General features: G+C 49.5%; 1 long non-coding RNA gene across 1 annotated transcript; it reads left to right on the top strand.

The window, feature by feature from the left end:
* Positions 1-9,219: 9,219 nt before the first annotated feature.
* Positions 9,220-10,111, top strand: LOC129819099 (uncharacterized). The gene is made up of 3 exons (XR_008754015.1): positions 9,220-9,281; positions 9,800-9,972; positions 10,026-10,111. It is a non-coding gene; the product is annotated as an uncharacterized LOC129819099 (long non-coding RNA).
* Positions 10,112-10,321: the final 210 nt, after the last annotated feature.

Consider the following 10,321-nt stretch of genomic DNA (forward strand, 5'->3'; position numbering starts at 1 on the left):
CAGTATTGGTCCTAGAACAGAGAACAGTATTGGTCCTAGAACAGAGAACAGTAGTGGTCCTACAACAGAGAACAGTATTGGTCCTACAACAGAGAACAGTATTGGTCCTACAACAGAGAACAGTATTGGTCCTAGAACAGAGAACAGTAGTGGTCCTAGAACAGAGAACAGTATTGGTCCTAGAACAGAGAACAGTATTGGTCCTTGAACAGAGAACAGTATTGGTCCTAGAACAGAGAACAGTAGTGGTTCTAGAACAGAGAACAGTAATGGTCCTAGAACAGAGGACAGTAGTGGTTCTAGAATAGAGAACAGTATTGGTCCTAGAACAGAGGACAGTAGTGGTTCTAGAATAGAGAACAGTATTGGTCCTAGAACAGAGGACAGTAGAGGTCCTAGAATAGAGAACAGTATTGGTCCTAGAACAGAGGACAGTAGTGGTCCTAGAACAGAGAACAGTATTGGTCCTAGAACAGAGAACAGTATTGGTCCTAGAACAGAGAACAGTAGTGGTTCTAGAAAAGAGAACAGTAATGGTCCTAGAACAGAGGACAGTAGAGGTCCTAGAACAGAGAAAAGTAGTGGTTCTAGAACAGAGAACAGTAGATGTCCTAGAACAGAGAACAGTAGTGGTTCTAGAACAGAGAACAGTATTGGTCCTAGAACAGAGAACAGTAGTGGTTCTAGAACAGAGAACAGTATTGGTCCTAGAACAGAGAACAGTATTGGTCCTAGAATAGAGAACAGTATTGGTCCTGGAACAGAGGACAGTAATGGTCCTAGAACAGAGAACAGTAGATGTCCTAGAACAGAGAACAGTAGTGGTTCTAGAACAGAGAACAGTATTGGTCCTAGAACAGAGAACAGTAGTGGTTCTAGAACAGAGAACAGTATTGGTCCTAGAACAGAGAACAGTATTGGTCCTAGAACAGAGAACAGTATTGGTCCTAGAACAGAGAACAGTATTGGTCCTAGAACAGAGAACAGTAGAGGTCCTAGAACAGAGAACAGTAGAGGTCCTACAACAGAGAATAGTAGCGATCCTAGAATAGAGAACAGTATTGGTCCTGGAACAGAGGACAGTAATGGTCCTAGAACAGAGAACAGTAGATGTCCTAGAACAGAGAACAGTAGTGGTCCTAGAACAGAGAACAGTAGTGGTTCTAGAACAGAGAACAGTATTGGTCCTAGAACAGAGAACAGTAGTGGTTCTAGAACAGAGAACAGTAGTGGTTCTAGAACAGAGAACAGTAGAGGTCCTAGAACAGAGAACAGTATTGGTCCTAGAACAGGGGGAAAATAATTAAACAAGGAATAAATACACAATGAGTAATGCTAACTTGGCTGTATCACATCAAATCAAAATGTATTTGTCACAATTCAACCTAACAGTGAAATGCTTACTTACAAGCCATTTACCAACAATGCAGAAGTTAAGCTTTAATTTAGTGTATTGCACTTGTGAATGTATGAAAGTTAAATATTTCAAAAAATATAAATTTGAATTTCACGCTCTGCCTTTTCAGCGGATGTTGTCGAGGGGTTCCACTAGCCATAGGAATTAAGAAAATACCCCAAAGTAAGAGATAAGAATAGCAAATAATTAAACAACAGCAATACATAACAATAGTGGGGCTATATACAGGGGTTAACGGTACAGAGTCAATGTGTCAATGTGCAGGGGGCACCAGTGTCAAGGTAATTGAGGCAATTATGTACATGTAGGTAGAGTTTTTATGGCTATGCATAGATAATAACAGAGATTAGCAGCAGAGTAAACTGGGGGTGGGGCAATGCACACAGTCTGAGTAGCCATTTGATTAGAGGTTCAGGAGTCTTATGGCTTGGGTGTAGAAGCTGTTTAGAAGCCTCTTGGACCTAGACTTGGCGCTCTGTCACCGCTTGCAGTGCGGTACCAGAGAGAACAGTCTATGACTAGGGTGGCTGATGGCCTTCCTCTGACACTGCCTGCTATAGATGTCCTGGATGGCAGGAAGCTTGGCCCCAGTGATGTACTGGGCCGTACTCACTACCCTCTGTAGTGCCTTGCGGTTGGAGGACGAGCAGGAGCCAGTCAGGATGCTCTCAAAGTTGCAATGTAAAATCTCTTTAGGATCTGGGGATCCATGCCAAATCTTTTCAGTCTCCTGAGGGGGAATAGGTTTTGTCGTGCCCTCTTCACGACTGTCTTGGTGTGCTTGGACCATGTTAGTTTGTTGGTGATGTGGACAGCAGGGAGCTTGAAGCTCTCAACCTGTTCCACTACAGCCCCGTCGATGAGAATGGGGACATGCTCGGTCCTCCTTTTCCTGTAGTCCACAATCATCTCCTTTGCCTTGATCACGTTGAGGGAGAGGTTGTTGTCCTGGCACCACACGGCCAGGTCTCTGACCTCCTCCCTATAGGCTGTCTCATCGTTGTCGGTGATTAGGCCTACCACTGTTGTGTCATCAGCAAACTTAATGATGGTGTTCGAGTCGTGCCTGGCCATGCTGTCATGAGTGAACAGGGAGTACAGGAGGGGACTGAGCACGCACCCCTGAGGAGCCGCCGTGTTGAGGATCAGCATAGCGGATGTGTTGTTACCTACCCTCACCACCTGGGGGCGGCCCATCAGGAAGTCTAGGATCCAGTAGCAGATAGAGGTGTTTAGTCCCAGGGTCCTTAACTTAGTGATGAGCTTTTTTTATTTTATTTATTTTTTATTTTACCAGGTAAGTTGACTGAGAACACGTTCTCATTTGCAGCAACGACCTGGGGAATAGTTACAGGGGAGAGGAGGGGAATGAATGAGCCAATTGTAAACTGAGTTTACATTTACCACTGTTTACCATTTACCATTGTTTTTCCATTGTGGGCACAATGGTGTTGAATGCTGAGCTGTAATCAATGAACAGCATTCTCACATAGGTGTTCCTTTTGTCCAGGTGGGAAAGGGCAGTGTGGAGTGCAACAGAGACTGCATCATCTGTGGATCTGTTGGGGCGGTATGCAAATTGGAGTGGGTCTAGGGTTTCTGGGATAATGGTGTTGATGTGAGCCATGACCAGCCTTTCAAAGCACTTCATGGCTACAGACGTGAGTGCTACGGGTCGGTAGTAATTTAGGCAGTTTACCTTAGTGTTCTTGGGCACAGGGACTATGTTGGTCTGCTTAAAACAAGTAGGTATTACAGACTCAGACAGGGAGAGTTTGAAAATGTCAGTGAAGATACTTGCTAGTTGGTCAGCACATGCTCACATCGGCTGCGGAGAGCGTGATCACAAAGTCATCCGGAACAGCTGATGCTCTCATGAATGTTTCAGTGTTACTAGCCTCGAAGCGAGCATAGAAGTTAGTTAGCTCGTCTGGTAGGCTCGTGTCACTGGGCAGCTCTCGGCTCTGCTTACCTTTTGTAGTCTGTAATAGTTTGCAAGCCCTGCCACATCCGACGAGCGTCGGAGCCGGTGTAGTACGATTCGATTTTAGTCCTGTATTCACCCTTTGCCTGTTTGATGGTTCGTCGGAGGGGACAGCGGGATTTCTTATAAGCTTCTGCCCCTTGAAAGCAGGCAGCTCTAGGACAGCTAGGCAGGTTGGGGATAGTAGGCTAGGACAACTAGGCAGGTTGGGGATAGTAGGCTAGGACAATTAGGCAGGTTGGGGATAGTAGGCTAGGACAATTAGGCAGGTTGGGGATAGTAGGCTAGGACAATTAGGCAGGTTGGGGATAGTAGGCTAGGACAACTAGGCAGGTTGGGGATAGTAGGCTAGGACAATTAGGCAGGTTGGATGGAGAAACATTCTAAGACATTATATTATGCTGCTCTCTATCTCCTTTCCTCTGCTCTTCCTCTCACTCTGTCTCTCTCTTTCTCTCCCCTGTCCGCTCTCCCTCTCTCTCTCCACTGTTCTCTCTCCCTCTCTCTCTACTGTCCTCTCTCCCTCTCTCCCTCTCTCTCCTGTCCTCTCTCCCTCTCTCCCTCTCTCTCTCCCCTGTACTCTCTCTCTCTCTCTACTGTCCTTTCTCCCTCTCTCTCTCTCCACTGTCCTCTCTCCCTCTCTCCCTCTCTCTCCTGCCCTCTCTCCCTCTCTCTCTCTCCCCTGTCCTCTTTCCCTCTCTCTCTCTCCCCTGTCCTCTCTCCCTCTCTCTCTCTCCCCTGTCCTCTCTCTCTCTCTCCCCTGTCCTCTCTCTCTCTCTCCCCTGTCCTCTCTCTCTCCCCTGTCCTCTCTCCCTCTCTCTCTCTCCCCTGTCCTCTCTCCCTCTCTCTCTCTCCCCTGTCCTCTCTCCCTCTCTCTCTCTCCCCTGTCCTCTCTCTCTCCCCTGTCCTCTCTCTCTCCCCTGTCCTCTCTCCCTCTCTCTCCCCCCTGTTTTCTCTCCCTCTCTCTCTCCCCTGTTTTCTCTCCCTCTCTCTCTCTCCCCTATCCTCTCTCCCTCTCTCTCTCTCCCCTGTCCTCTCTCCCTCTCTCTCTCCCCTGTCCTCTCTCCCTCTCTCTCTCCCCTGTCCTCTCTCTCGGGCTCCTTCTCTCTGCTAGGATATTAAACAGAGGACATTGGATAGGTTTTGCTGCATATTTTTTATGCATGCTCAGATTCTTAAACAGTGTGAGCAATTTAATTTAAAGATGCACTATGCAGAAATCACTCCGCCTTTTCTTGGTTGCAAAAATTCTAATAGTTTATGACAAAACAAGCAAGTATAGTGTAGAGAATCATTGTACCATCTAAACTGCTGGGAAATATATTTTCCATGACAAATATTGTATTTTCAGCTGTTTGAAGTTAGTGTACAAAACTGAAAAGAAAACACAAAAACAAAACTTCAGACTGGGAAGAATAGAAATAGAGCTCACATAGCTGTTTCACATCCGGCCCGTGGTTGGGAGTCGCATAGGGTGGCACACGATTGGCCCAGTGTCGTCTGGGTTTCACATCCGGCCCGTGGTTGGGAGTCCCATAGGGCGTCACACGATTGGCCCAGTGTCGTCCGGGTTTCACATCCGGCCCGTGGTTGGGAGTCCCATAGGGCGACACACGATTGGCCCAGTGTCGTCCGGGTTTCACATCCGGCCCGTGGTTGGGAGTCCCATAGGGCGTCACACGATTGGCCCAGCGATGTCCGGGTTTCACATCCGGCCCGTGGTTGGGAGTCCCATAGGGCGGCACACGATTGGCCCAGCGTCGTCCGGGTTTCACATCCGGCACGTGGTTGGGAGTCCCATAGGGCGGCACACGATTGGCCCAGTGTCGTCCCGGTTTGGCCCCGGTAGGCCGTCGTTGTAAATAAGAATTTGTTCTTAACTGACTTGCCTCGATAAATAAAGGTTAAAAAATATAAATATATACAAATAATACACTTGCTTTCAATGGGAATTACAGATCTATAACTCTCATTTCTATGTGAATTTGGGCGGATCGCATAAAGTTACATATTGCAGCGTTTATTGAGTAAAAAAAAACATGAATTAAACTCAATGTGTTGGTGCCTAGAGGATATGGATTCATTCATTCAAACACTTATTTATAAAGTGGTGCTCCATGGAAAAACAAGTACAGATGTAGGATCTTAATTTGATCTCCTTGTTGCATGTCACGTTCGTCGTAACATTGAAGAGAGGAGGACCAAGGCGCAGCGTGAAATGAATACATATTTAATAAACGAAGACGAAGAACACTTGACAAACTATACAAAACAACAAACGAACGTGAAGCTATATAACAAATAGTGCTGACACTAAACACTACACATAGACAATCACCCTACGAACTACCTAATGAATATGGCTGCCTAAATGTGGTTCCCAATCAGAGATAACGATAGACAGCTGTCTCTAATTGAGAACCAATCTAGGCAACCATAGACATACATACACCTAGACTGAACACTGCCTCATAAACATACAAAAACCCCTAGACAATACAAAACACATACATCCCCTATGTCAAACCCTGACCTAACTAAAATAATAAAGAAAACAAAGATAACTAAGGCCATGGTGTGTTAGTACCCCCCTCCCCCCCCCAAAGGTGCGGACTCCGGCCGCAAAACCTGACACAGAAGGGAGGGTCCGGGTGGGCCTTCTCACGGCGGCGGCTCGGGTGCGGGACGTGGACCCCACCCCACCATAGTCAATCCCTGCTTTCGTGGCCTCCTCTTAACGGCGACACTCCAAATTAACCCCACTGGACTGATGGGCGCCTCTGGACTGATGGGCGCCTCCGGACGGAGGGGCGGCTCCGGACTGAGGGGCGGCTCCGGACTGAGGGGCGGCTCCGGACTGAGGGGCGGCTCCGGACTGAGGGGCGGCTCCGGACTGAGGGGCGGCTCCGGACTGAGGGGCGGCTCCGGACTGAGGGGCGGCTCCGGACTGAGGGGCGGCTGTGGCAACTCCGGACTGGCGGGCGGCTCTGGCAACTCCTGACTGGCAGGCGGCTCTGGCAACTCCTGACTGGCGGGCGGCTCTGGCAACTCCTGACTGGCGGGCGGCTCTGGCAACTCCTGACTGGCGGGCGGCTCTGGCAACTCTTGACTGGCGGGCGGCTCTGGCAACTCTTGACTGGCGGGCGGCTCTGGCAACTCCTGACTGGCGGGCGGCTCTGGCAACTCCTGACTGGCGGGCGGTTCTGGCAACTCCTGACTGGCGGGCGGTTCTGGCAACTCCTGACTGGCGGGCGGCTGGCTCTGGCAGCTCCTGACTGGCGGGTGGCTCTGGCAACTCCTGACTGGCGGGTGGCTCTGGCAACTCCTGACTGACGGGCGGCTCTTGCAACTTCTGACTGGCGGGCGGCTCTTGCAACTCCTGACAGGCGTGAGGCTCTGGCAACTCCTGACTGGCGGGCGGCTCTGGCAACTCCTGACTGGCGGGCGGCTCTGGCAACTCCTGACTGGCGGGCGGCTCTGGCAACTCCTGACTGGCGGGCGGCTCTGGCAACCCCTGACTGGCGGGCTGCTCTGGCAACTCCTGACTGGCTGGCGGCACTGGCAACTCCTGACCGGCGGGCGGCTCTGGCAACTCCTGACCGGCGGGCGGCTCTGGTAAGTCCTGACTGATGGGCGTCTCTGGCAACTCCTGACTGACGGATGGCTCTAGCGGCTCCTGACTGATGGACGGCTCTAACGGCTCCTGACTGACGGACGGCTCTGAAGGCTCAGGACAGACTGGCGGCTCAGATGGCGCTGGGCAGACGGGCAGCTCAGAGCCGCTAGAGCCGCCAGCCAGCCAGGAGCCGCCAGAGCCGCCAGCCAGCCAGGAGCCGTCAGCCAGCCAGGAGCCGCCAGCGAGCCAGGACCTGCCAGCTAGCCAGGAGCCGCCAGCCAGCCAGGAGCCGCCAGAGCCGCCAGCCAGCCAGGAGCCGCCAGAACCGACAGTCAGCCAGGAGCCGCCAGAGCCGCCAGCCAGCCAGGATCTGCCAGAGCCGTCAGTCAGCCAGGCGATGCCAAAATCGCCCTTCACTCCGGAGCTGCCGGAGTCTCCCGCCTATCCGGCACTGCCGGAATCCCCCGTCCATTCGGGACCCATGTCTAGGGTCCCCAGTCCAAGGTCGATGGTGAGGGTCGCCGCTTTAAAGAGGCCACGGAGGCGGACGAAGAGGCGCACTAAAACTATGGTGAAGTGGGGTTCACGTCCCGCGCCGGAGCCGCCACCGCGGACAGACGCCCACCCAGACACTCCCCTATTGGTTCAGGTTTTGCGGCCGGAGTCCGCACCTTTGGGGGGGTTGGTACTGTCACGTTCTGAACTTTATTTCCTTTGTTTTTGTCTTTATTTAGTATTGTCAGGGCGTGAGTTGGGGTGGGCTGTCTGTGTGTTTTTCTATGTTGGGGTTTTGTGTTCGGCCTGGTATGATTCTCAATCAGAGGCAGCTGTCTATTGTTGTCCCTGATTGAGAATCATACTTTGGGTTTCACTTTTGGTTTGTGGGTGTTTGTTTCCGTGTTAGTGTTTTTCACCACACGGTACTGTTTTCTGCACATCGTTTATTGTTTTTGTATTTCAGTGTTCAGTTCGGTTTTAATAAATCATCATGAGCACTTACCACGCTGCAAATTGGTCCGATCCTTGTTACACCTCTTCAGAGGAAGAAGAAGACGAGGACATTTAATTAAAACGTATAGTGTTTTTTGAAGTTTAAAAAGGTTTGTGAAGTGTGTAATTTATACTTTGAAATTTCTGACTTGATTTTCTCTTCCAAAAAAAATGTATGAACCCAATAAATCCACGGTGAGAGGAATATCCTTCCCCAAGAGCAATCACTCAAAATAATGAATAAATTAATCCCTGATGGTATTAACCATATGGTAATTTTGGTCTCAAATCTTCCATATCAGTGTGATGTAGTGGAGAAGAAGGGCTAATGGGATCACAGTGTAACTAACCTCTGAAGGACTAATATAACACAAATCATTCACTTTGATTGATGTGACCTCTCCTCTGTTTCTGTGTCTTCATTTTAAAGCAGCGTCTTTTTTTTAGCTTTGTGCCTCCACACATAATATGATAGATGTCTCTTGACAAACACATTTCTCATGGTTTTCTGTGATCTGTCCACACGGTATAATATAATGGCTACCCAGACTAATTGCTGCGGACAAACGCCACGCCCACGCCCACAAACGTTTTTGTTTTCTTCTTGGTCGGGTTGTCATGACATTTTGTCAGTCGGTGATGGTCAAGCAATTAACTGCCGGCCTCACGGTAATTGACCGTAAATTAACATAAATACATTTAGCATCTCCTGGCTTCCCACTCAGCCTACAAGCCACTGATGAAGACCTTTGGGACATCTACATTTTAAAAAGTCTAATAAATCCATGTAATATAGTCTACACCTTCACAATACATACATTATTTATTTTAGACAGGTCTATAATGAAGAAAAGATAGTCTATTTCAGAAGAATAGTATACTCTGAGTTGTCCTTATGTTAGGTCCTGATCTGGCTGTGGGCTACACTAGTTAATATAGCAGGTCCTGATCTGGCTATGCCATATGGCTGTGGGCTACACTAGTTCATTTAGCAGGTCCTGATCTGGCTATGCCATATGGCTGTGGGCTACACTAGTTCATTTAGCAGGTCCTGATCTGGCTGGGGGCTACACTAGTTCATTTAGCAGGTCCTGATCTGGCTATGCCATATGGCTGTGGGCTACACTAGTTCATTTAGCAGGTCCTGATCTGGCTATGCCATATGGCTGTGGGCTACACTAGTTCATTTAGCAGGTCCTGATCTGGCTGGGGGCTACACTAGTTCATTTAGCAGGTCCTGATCTGGCTGTGGGCTACACTAGTTCATTTAGCAGGTCCTGATCTGGCTATGCCATCTGGCTGTGGGCTACACTAGTGCATCTAGCAGGTCCTGATCTGGCTATGCCATATGGCTGTGGGCGACACTAGTTCATTTAGCAGGTCCTGATCTGGCTATGCCATATGGCTGTGGGCGACACTAGTTCATTTAGCAGATCCTGATCTGGCTATGGGCTACACTAGTTCATTTAGCAGGTCCTGATCTGGCTATGCCATGTGACTGTGGGCTACACTAGTTCATTTAGCAGGTCCTGATCTGGCTGTGGGCTACACTAGTTAATTTAGCAGGTCCTGATCTGGCTATGCCATGTGGCTGTGGGCTACACTAGTTCATTTAGCAGGTCCTGATCTGGCTGTGGGCTACACTAGTTCATTTAGTAGGTCCTGATCTGGCTGTGGGCTACACTAGTTCATTTAGCAGGTCCTGATCTGGATGTGGGCTACACTAGTTCATTTAGCAGGTCCTGATCTGGCTATGCCATATGGCTGTGGGCTACACTAGTTCATTTAGCAGGTCCTGATCTGGCTGTGGGCTACACTAGTTCATTTAGCAGGTCCTGATCTGGCTGGGGGCTACACTAGTTCATTTAACAGGTCCTGATCTGGCTGTGGGCTACACTAGTTCATTTAGCAGGTCCTGATCTGGCTATGCCATATGGCTGTGGGCTACACTAGTTCATTTAGCAGGTCCTGATCTGGCTATGCCATAAGGCTGTGGGCTACACTAGTTCATTTAGCAGGTCCTGATCTGGCTGTGGGCTACACTAGTTCATTTAGCAGGTCCTGATCTGGCTGTGGGCTACACTAGTTCATTTAGCAGGTCCTGATCTGGCTATGCCATACGGCTGTGGGCTACACTAGTTTATTTAGCAGGTCCTGATCTGGCTATGCCATGTGGCTGTGGGCGACACTAGTTCATTTAGCAGGTCCTGATCTGGCTGTGGGCTACACTAGTTCATTTAGCAGGGGCTGATCTGGCTAGGCCATATGGTTGTGGGCTACACTAGTTCATTTAGCAGGTCCTGATCTGGCTTTG

This window comes from Salvelinus fontinalis, chromosome 21, assembly GCF_029448725.1.
Source record: "Salvelinus fontinalis isolate EN_2023a chromosome 21, ASM2944872v1, whole genome shotgun sequence".
NCBI classification, from domain to species: domain Eukaryota; kingdom Metazoa; phylum Chordata; class Actinopteri; order Salmoniformes; family Salmonidae; genus Salvelinus; species Salvelinus fontinalis.